The 9,033-nt window shown below is 38.5% G+C and overlaps 1 protein-coding gene across 3 annotated transcripts in view; it reads left to right on the top strand.

Moving 5' to 3' along the window:
* The first annotated feature begins 256 nt into the window (after positions 1-256).
* osbpl3b (oxysterol binding protein-like 3b) overlaps positions 257-9,033 on the top strand; it is a 41,244-nt gene continuing 32,467 nt past the window's right edge. For 2 of the 3 annotated variants that reach the window (XM_007569954.2, XM_007569952.2), the window contains exon 1: positions 258-424. The gene's annotated coding sequence lies outside the window, so the exon portion shown is untranslated. Of the gene's footprint in view, positions 425-9,033 lie in introns of all 3 variants that reach the window. The other variant, XM_007569953.2, reaches the window with a different exon arrangement.

Raw genomic sequence — 9,033 nt, 5'->3', positions numbered from 1 at the left:
TTTTCTTTTCTCTCTTTCTGTTGTTTGAGTGTTTTTTTTTCTTTTTGTTTTTGTTTTTTGTTTGTTTGTTTGATTTTTATTTTTATTTTTATTTTGGGGGGGCGGGGGAGTTCCTTCGCTAAACGTCACGGAAAAGATGCTGTCAAAGATGCAGATCCCGCCCCCTTTGAGACGAGTATGAACTGAAGACTTGGTTTTAATTGGAGCTTGTCTCGCTCCGTCACGCTGCTGTGCCCGCCTCCTCACAGCGGTGGAGAAATTGATGCTTTCAGAGGGAAAGAGTGCTGCATGTGAGTGCATGTCACCCGGGAGTACTGCTTTAGGCTGCGTTTTGTTCTCTCTGTAGTTTTGACATGCAAATCTCCTCACTGGCTGCAGCTTTATAACCCGCATCAGGCCCAGTGTTTCCATCTGGACTTTCAAGGTGAGTGATGTCAGCTTGTTGCAGTCTCTTTTTAACCTTTTCTCTACATTTTGAGTTCAGTTTTCATTGCAGTTTAAATACAACATTTCCAAGTTCTCAAAGTAAAACTGCTAAGTCAAACAAACTCGTAATGAAGTGTTTAAGGTCAAGAGAAGTACAGGAAAGCGTCATGTAAGAGCCTGTGGCACTTCCTGAGCAGCAGATATTTTGTGAAGATCATCTGTGGTTCAGCCTGTAAGCGCCAATAGATAATTTTTATTTTAGTCTCCATGGTTACTCTGTGCCCCCTACTCCTCTGAATAAAATGAAGAAATGAAGTGTTGGATGAAAGACGACAACCTGCTGTTTTCCTCATAAAGCCAAAAACAGTTCAGCGGAGATTAACAAGTCTGAACCCACAAGGTAAAAATAGTGAACCGGCTTCAGTGTGATCTTATGTCATGCTGAGAGGATGTAGGTGTGCGATGGTGAACACACAGAGGATCTCGTCAGGGCGTCTCTTCCTTGCTGCATAGTGTTCAATGACAAACTGGGTTTTTTGGTTTTTAGATGCGTTACAGCAGAGATTTTAGACAGAAATGACTAATATGTTGACAACGTTTATTGTTTTAGCATGATGAAACATTATTTGGTTGAAAAGTTTACGCAGACTCATTGTAGGTTATAAATTTGTAAGTTTTAACTTTTTATTATTTTTAGGCTGAATGTCAACAGGATCACGCACAAACAGGCTCAAATATATGAAGACACATTTTATTAAATTGGTTACATTTTCGCTTAGTTTGAATTCCATATGTTGATTCTTCCAAATATTTTCACCGTCACTGTGACAGCTTTGGTCAGATGTTGAACAGAGTTGGATGTTCCAACAAGACAATAATTAAGAGTAATTATCAAAACCGGTTCTGATATGAGTGAAGCTGGCTAACCTCTGGAACGACCTCATGCTTATGTTCTGGATCCACGTCAAGCAAACAGCCCATTTAAAATAAATCTACCGATTCTAATTTTAAAAAATGCTCAAACATTTCACCAAAAAAAAAAAAGAAAGGGGATTGGGGAGGGGGGAGCATAATCCAAACATACACAATAAACACATTAAACTTCAGATTTGAAAAATAGTTTTTGGAACTTGTGACTCATCTCATCTGTATAGTGAGATGTTTGTACTCCCGTTAATTTTAGGACTTGCGCAGCGTCCTCGAAGCTCTCCTGGGTGTTGCCATCAGGGGGAGGCTCACCAGGTGCTGTGTCTGTTCAAACATGTTGTGGACTTAATAAAGAGCTTCATATAATTGATAGGACAAATTGTGCCTCTCCAAGGGAGAAGATGATTGTACCTCTCCCAAAGAGCAAACTATTCAGTTTCTAGATGTGCTGGAAAAGACATGCGCCTAACTGCAGCAAAAAAAAAAAAAGAAACCTTCTGCAAATGATTGATTCAGCACACCAAATGCACACAACACTTTTCAGATTTCTAGTTTGTAGAAACGTTCTTCCTCTTGTCTGAACTTTGCAATTTTCAACTCAGTTTCATTTTATTTATCTCATAAAGCTCCAAGAAAATACATTGTAGTTATATTGTGACAAAATGTGAGCAAGTCAAAAGGGTCTGATAACTCATACTTTGTCGGGGGTATTGCACTTCCTCACTCTTATAGTGTTTGTTGTGACTCAGAACTTGGGAGCTTGTTTGTCTGTGCTTTCTATTTTTTCTTTTCTCAGAACATTTTCCCCTGTGGGTCTCTGGTATGTTTGGTGGCCAGATGGCCACTTTACTTGTGGTTTATTCTCTCTTTGTCTTAGCCTCAAGTCAAACAGGCAAAATGAGGCTGTGCAGGAGAGGAGTCAATAGAATTTGAGGAATGCTGCAGAAGAGAAAACACCGTTATCAGTTGAGGCATATCTACATTGGGACATGGTGTTTCATGAGTGTCGCCTCTGTTTATTTTTGTGTTGAGTCTCGCCGCAGCTCGTGGGTCACCTGCTGTGTTGCTGTTCTTCCTCCTGAGAATTCATTGTCATGCAGATTTAACGGTTTATAAAGCGAAACGCTCATTTACAGAGCAGGAATAACAGAAACAAACTGCAAAGTGCAAATACTTTTAGCGATTCAGCCACAGCGCTGTAAATTATACAGTGGTCTGCACGGCTCTGCTCCACAGTCTTCTGAATATTTGCCAAGTAAAAAGGTGAATAATGCAGAAAGAGGATTTAAAAAAACAACAACCAAACAGCTGAACTTAGTGTGTGGCAGGTGTTAGTTATCTCCTTGAGTGGGCAGGAGGACTATGTAAAGTAGTCCTTTAATTGCATGCACAAACATATTCATGTGATTTGAGACTTCCACTGATGTAAGTACATCATTGGCTTCATTATGTATGTTTTCTTCTTTACATGTCTATTTTGAGACATTAGGGCATTTGAACCATTTGCAGAAAATAATGTTAGAGTTTCTTTGTTAAGACAAGCAACTTCTCAATCCTGCTTTCTTCGATGTTGTCAGATAAGTAGTGTGAGGTTTTTAACGGCAGGCTGCTCGTCTCCTCAGCCTTCTCCAGGCGTCAGAGAGACTGAAGGATGCTTCAGGGCTGATTTCATAACTTCTTCCCAGACTGCCAGATATCGGCATCAAATTTTTACAAGCGTGGCTCTGGCCGTAAAATTATACTTAAATGCAATAGCATTTTAAGTTTTGAATATTAAAATATTAACACCATGATATAGTTCCTTTACAATACAGACAGGTATCTGTATTGTAAATAATTTAAAATAAATAATCTGGTCACTTCAGGATCAGCTTTATATCTCATATTAATATTATATTGCAAATAAAAAAAATTTTTTTTGGAGGGGCAATTTGAAAATAAAATCATACATTTCAAATCTCTCAATGCTACAGATCCAAAAAAAAAAACACACAAAAAAACACAGCAACAAATTGGGTCTGTTAGCAAAATTATAACTTTCATTTTAAATGTTTTGCGGTACGTGGTACAGATTCAAGGGATGGGTTAGTTACTGGTACTGAAACATGCAAATATTTTCTGTCATGTTCTTATAGTTTCCCTGCCCTTTCCTACTGACACTTAGCTGGGTAATAAAAAGCTACTACACTTTTCTCTTGCTTACTATTTGAAAATATATTCCGATATTAAATTGGTCTGAGGTCTTTGACCAGATCTGAACGGTCGATAGCTAGTGCTCAGCGTTACATGGTGAGGTTCTCTCTCCAAATGTCTGGCTCAAAGACTGAACTTAGTCTTTGAGCCAGAATTTTACAGAATTTTACAGTAAAACTCAGTAAAATGAGTCACATATCAAAAATTATATTAAAAAGTTCATCAATTGTTCAGTAGGGAGGACGACAATTTAAAACTCTGCATCAACTATCAAAATCTACATGTTATAGGATGCATAGATTTTTTTTTAAATGCGGTAACTTAAATTTAGCTTTTGGCATATTCCATGGTTTAAGTCAAACGTATGCAAATGAACTGTAATCTAAAATTTCCAGTTAATTTGACAGTGGTGTGATAAGGGCGTGAGGACAGTTCTAGAGATTGCAATCAGTCAGACCTTATATAGTTGAACTATGTGGTCGACACTATCAAAAGTTGTTTAGGTGTAGTAACACCAGTGATTTGTTTTTATTCATGTCGTTCCTACGCTTATTTAAGCACTTTAAGTCACAAAAAGTGGAGTATTTTTAACCTTTTCTTTCTCATCTCTAGGAAATAAAAATAGTCCACCATATGGTGAACATTTGGTTTGGGGATTAAGAGATTTTCTTACTCTACAACGCATTTGATAACTGAACCAAATTGGGTCAAAAAAAGTTTGCACTTAAAACCCAAGGCCAAACTTCAGACAGGCCCTGAGTTGAACTGCAAAGAAAACAAAGTCCTGAAAGAAAAAAACACACACACACAACTGAAATCAAACCACAAAAATACAAAACGACTCAGAGCTGCTGTCACGTTTTTGCCTCATTTTATGACTTTTGCTTTTGATTCTGTAACTTTCCGACTTCTTAGATATGCCTTATCAGGCATAGCTTTATGCTGCAGATTCATTCACGTAGTGCACTTAGTCAAAAATTGCTTTGCTAATGTAACTCACAGAGCTCAGTTTTGCAATAAAAAAATGAAAGCTGTATCAGATAGACACTTCATCTTTGTCAGTCCATAAATGGACATCAGTGAAAAAAACGGTGCCATTATCTAAATCTCCTCCAAGGACGTCCAGACGGCTTGTCGCAGTGCAGATGTTATTTTAGTTTTTTTTTGTGTGTTTTTTTTTCGTGATATTCCACCTCCTTGGCCTCATGCATTCTAACAGTGATGGATTATTACGTTAATCTCTGAATTCGGATCAGTGCTGCCACATTGGTATCAGAACTTTTAATTGGAAAAACCGCAGGTATAGGCCAAATTTCAGAACGAGGAGCGTTTTTCACCCTTCCGCTCAGCTCTTTCTCCCCCTGCTCTGTGGTGAGTGTTTGTTGAACAGAGCCGCAGCTCCTCTGTGCCCTTATGGGCTGGTGTTGAATTATGAGGCTGTCAGGCTTCCCCCTCACTGTGCGTGCAACAAAGGAAAGGACCTCTGCCACATTCGGGGCTGACAACAGAGTAAGAGGACAAGAGAAGGAGAGAAAGAGAAAGAGAGAGGAGGCTAAGGAGAGAAGAGGCTGCGTGACGAGGATGTGGCTGTTTGACAGGATGCAGTGCGGTGCGTGTCACCGTGCGAAACAACACCTCTCGTCTGCCTCGCAGTTTTAGACATGAATGAAAATACATCCTCCACAGCAACTTAACGAGGACTGACTGGTTTAGTCACTCTTGGATCAGTGTGAGCTGAACTCTTCCACTTGTGATCCGAGGTATTCGTATTTCTTGAACTGTTCGTCGTTTTGCTGGGCCACAAACACAAACTTCGCTGCATTTCGGGGGGATTTTGTGTGATTGACTGAAGAGCTCAGACTGGGTGGGAAGCATCTGTGAATTTAAATGTTTATGTCTTGCTTGCCACTCATTCTCAATTAGTCGGAACTTTGACTAGACCAATCTGACAGCCAATATGCTTTGATTTACACCCTTGCTGTCCAAGAGCAGTCCTTGATTTTCTGCAAGCGATCTTTAATATTTGGCATCAGACCTCCCCAAACATAAATTAACAAGAAGAAAATAAAAATAGGAAAACAATAATTCAGTAAAAGCACCGAATAAATGATTATCTAGATGATAATATCAGCTACAACTCAAAAATCTTTTGAAAGCCTTTACCAGAAAATCCCAGTCTTCCTAACACTATATTCTATAAAAAGTCGTTGATCCATGCACAATAGAGACAGGGTATAGCACATTTCCACCAAAGTAAGATAGCCAGCTGGGCAGTAGAAGCAACAGAGGAATGTGCTTCAGCTGACTGGGAACAGGTTGATGTGTTGCCAAAGAGAGCTGGAAGTGGGTGTGGACGTGCTGTAGCGTCATATCCTTTTGCTAATGTATCAAAATATAATAGCCCAGAAATCCCGTTATTGGAGGCAGTACTAAGGCATGTGTACAAGGTCAACAGGGAGTCATCTGTGCCAGGATACATTTTAGATAGTTTATGATTTGTGTAATAGAGCTGGTTCCCCCCACACTGATGAACCAATTTAAAAGTTTTCCAAAAAGTCGTCTCCGGTACTGACGCCCAATATTGTTTTCATCCAAAAACAATGTGGAAAAACCATTTACTTTTTCATAAATAAGCTCTACTTCGTGTTGCTTTATCACATACAATTTCAAGAAAATAGATTAAAGTTCATGGTTGCAATGTGATTATTGTTATTATTTCTGTAGAATTGAGAGACTTTTTTGTTTTTCTGGGTGTCTTATTTTTGGAGTGGCTCCCTGTTGTATTGGCAACTTTTCGCCTTTAAGCAGAACAGGGACGCGCTTTGCCATCTGTGCATCTCTTTCAGAAGAGGTGTGGCACACAAACACTGTGATGCACAGAGACTGTGGGCTGGCGAGAATGACCCTGCCCACTCAGGAGATGGTCTAATGAATCTCATGCCGGAACTGAGCCAGTTTTTTGTTTGCTCCAGCCATTTGGGTTAATGGGATCTCACTGTGACGACCTGTGCTACCAGCTAAATAAGACGCAGTCATTTTACAGAAATGTTTTGAATTCTCGGTGGAAAAGATCAACATCGTTTTCTGCTCCAGAGAAAATCCTCATTTCTTTATAAAAAAGAGAAACTCTGACTTTCGTCTTTTTTTTTTCCTGTACATGTGACTTTGTTTGACTAACCAGAAAAACTTAAGTAGTTAGCTGACTCAGACAGAAGCCGTTATTTATCCTCTTCGACTGATTGCAGCCTCTTAAAGGCAAGTCCAATCATATTTTTGAGTGACACAGCATGAGCAACTTTGTGTCTGAATATTTCTATCTCCTGCTCTCCTGCTGTTTCTAATCACTCCTTGAGTTTTCGATGATGCTGTCCTCCTCTTGCGATATTTGCATAATAAAAGCATAACATTTCAAATGTGGGAGCCACCCAGTATCAGATCAGTCACCACTACGCTATTTATCACACAGAAGACAAAAATGTTAGAGCGGGCGAGACAGTGCTTTTGGATTATTTAATTCCAACTATCAAAACAACACAAACTCTACCTGGAGAGACAATATGAACACAAATTAACATACATAACAAATTAATATACAGTTCTGCTTTTATACTGTTCAATATTGAAAAGCGAGCAAATCCATTTCTCTTTCCACGTTGTATGAAATCTGTCAGTCATAGAGCGAAAGCCAGGAAAAGAAACACACGTTTTCTTTCAAACACCACACATAGTATTAAATCATAGATGTTGCTACAGTGCTTCAGATTTCTTTAATCTATATTCCCAAGATATAATTTTCCCGTTACACTCAAGAAACTATGGTTTTAACATCTGCCCTACATCCACACTGCTTCATTGCGGTTCTTAATTAGGGTGTGTCTTAGAAGAAATGCAAACACTGATTTGCTTGACTGATCAAAACCCTTCACAGTTAGGAAAATTGAGTTTTACTTCAGAACAAATCATGTATTTTTTTTTTCTTGTTTAGTTCTTAACAGCCTATGGCTCAGTAAGAAGGATTTTACCAGAGGTTCAGTTTAGTTGTCAAGATGTGAAATTAATTTGCAAAAGGAGAACGAGTTGGATTGCAGCCAGAGCACATTACAATATTTGATCATGAAACCTTGCAGCTCTGAGCCTCGTAAGCATTTACACTGGATGTGACTCTAAACTAATGCCTGATTGAGTCTTTTGTGATGTTCAAACTGTGATTATTGGATTGTACAGTTGGACCCTTGTCAGAGTTGAGGGGATTTTTTTTTCGAGACACTCTTTGTACATTTAAATGTATGAATAATTAATTCCGCCGAGTTTAAAGTGAAACAATTAAGGGTATTGATTTCCACTTGCAACCTCAGATGGAGTCTGAAGGGATTTTTTTTATTCTCTGCTTTTTGCTTAGATTTTTGCACATAAAAAAAATACTTCTGTAATAATTCTTTAATTGTAGTAAATTTTCATTAACAAGCATAATCTGAATGATTTCTATTAGAAGCCATAAGCTGCCTCTGTTATGGCGCTGATCTACTATCGTAGACGCTGCATTTGTACCTTTTACTGATTACAAACTGTGTGGCACATAAAACCTGGAGTACCTGTGTCCTAACGGCAAGCCGAAATGTGGAGCTTTCATGAATCCACAATGTGCTTTGTTTTTCTGACCGTCGGATGAGAGGTCCTTGCAATGTTTGTGGTTTCCACCTAATTTAAAATGTATGTTTAGAAAGAGCTGCTAACACAAGTTTATGCTATTGTTTAAGATATGTTTTCCTGTTCCCAAATTGTCCTATCACTATCTATAAGTTGCCATTTTTCCTCGGGAGCTTGACTCATAAACTTGATTTGAATCTTTTCATATATTTACTAAGTGCATGTTTTACCCCAAGATAAAACTAGGTGTTTTATCTTGGGGTAAAACATTGATGTTGTAGTCACCGTCTGTTTGCAATTGTCCACTTATCTTTAAGCTTTTCATTTTATTTTGAAAAATTGCTGTACTGCGTTTCACTAATGGAAAAACAAAGACTAAGTGGCACCAACCCACCCTGGTGATGCACAGTTGTAATAAGATTATTGTTATTAAAGTGGTACATTTTAGATGACACATGACAGCTGGGAGTTTCCCACTAAATGAGAAACAATCAGACACTAGTTTGTGGTGCTTTGGAAAAGTATCAATGTTTCTTGAATGTTTCACAGCATAATTTCAAAGTAGAATAAAACCTGATTTGTTGCTTTCCAAGTTTTTGTTTAGAGAAATCTGAAAAGTTTGGCTGGCATTTATTCAGCTCCTTTTGCTCTTTCAACCGTGAAAACAAAAGGAAACACAAAGTCCTGCAGGTGTTTTAATCACAGTGTAAGTTCAGCTGTTCAGTGAAAGGCTCAGAGCTCTGTTCGAGAACAAAAGTCTAACTGTTGCATCGTCATTTATTTCCTCAAGATAAACTGCCGGCTCCTCAAATGGATTAACACAACGTTGCATTCTCTTTA

The sequence above is a fragment of the Poecilia formosa genome, unplaced genomic scaffold (genome assembly GCF_000485575.1).
Source record: "Poecilia formosa unplaced genomic scaffold, Poecilia_formosa-5.1.2 Scaffold253, whole genome shotgun sequence".
In the NCBI taxonomy this organism is placed as follows: domain Eukaryota; kingdom Metazoa; phylum Chordata; class Actinopteri; order Cyprinodontiformes; family Poeciliidae; genus Poecilia; species Poecilia formosa.
The sequence above is the reverse complement of the archived record's forward strand: the minus strand, read 5'-3'. Positions and strand labels throughout refer to the sequence as shown.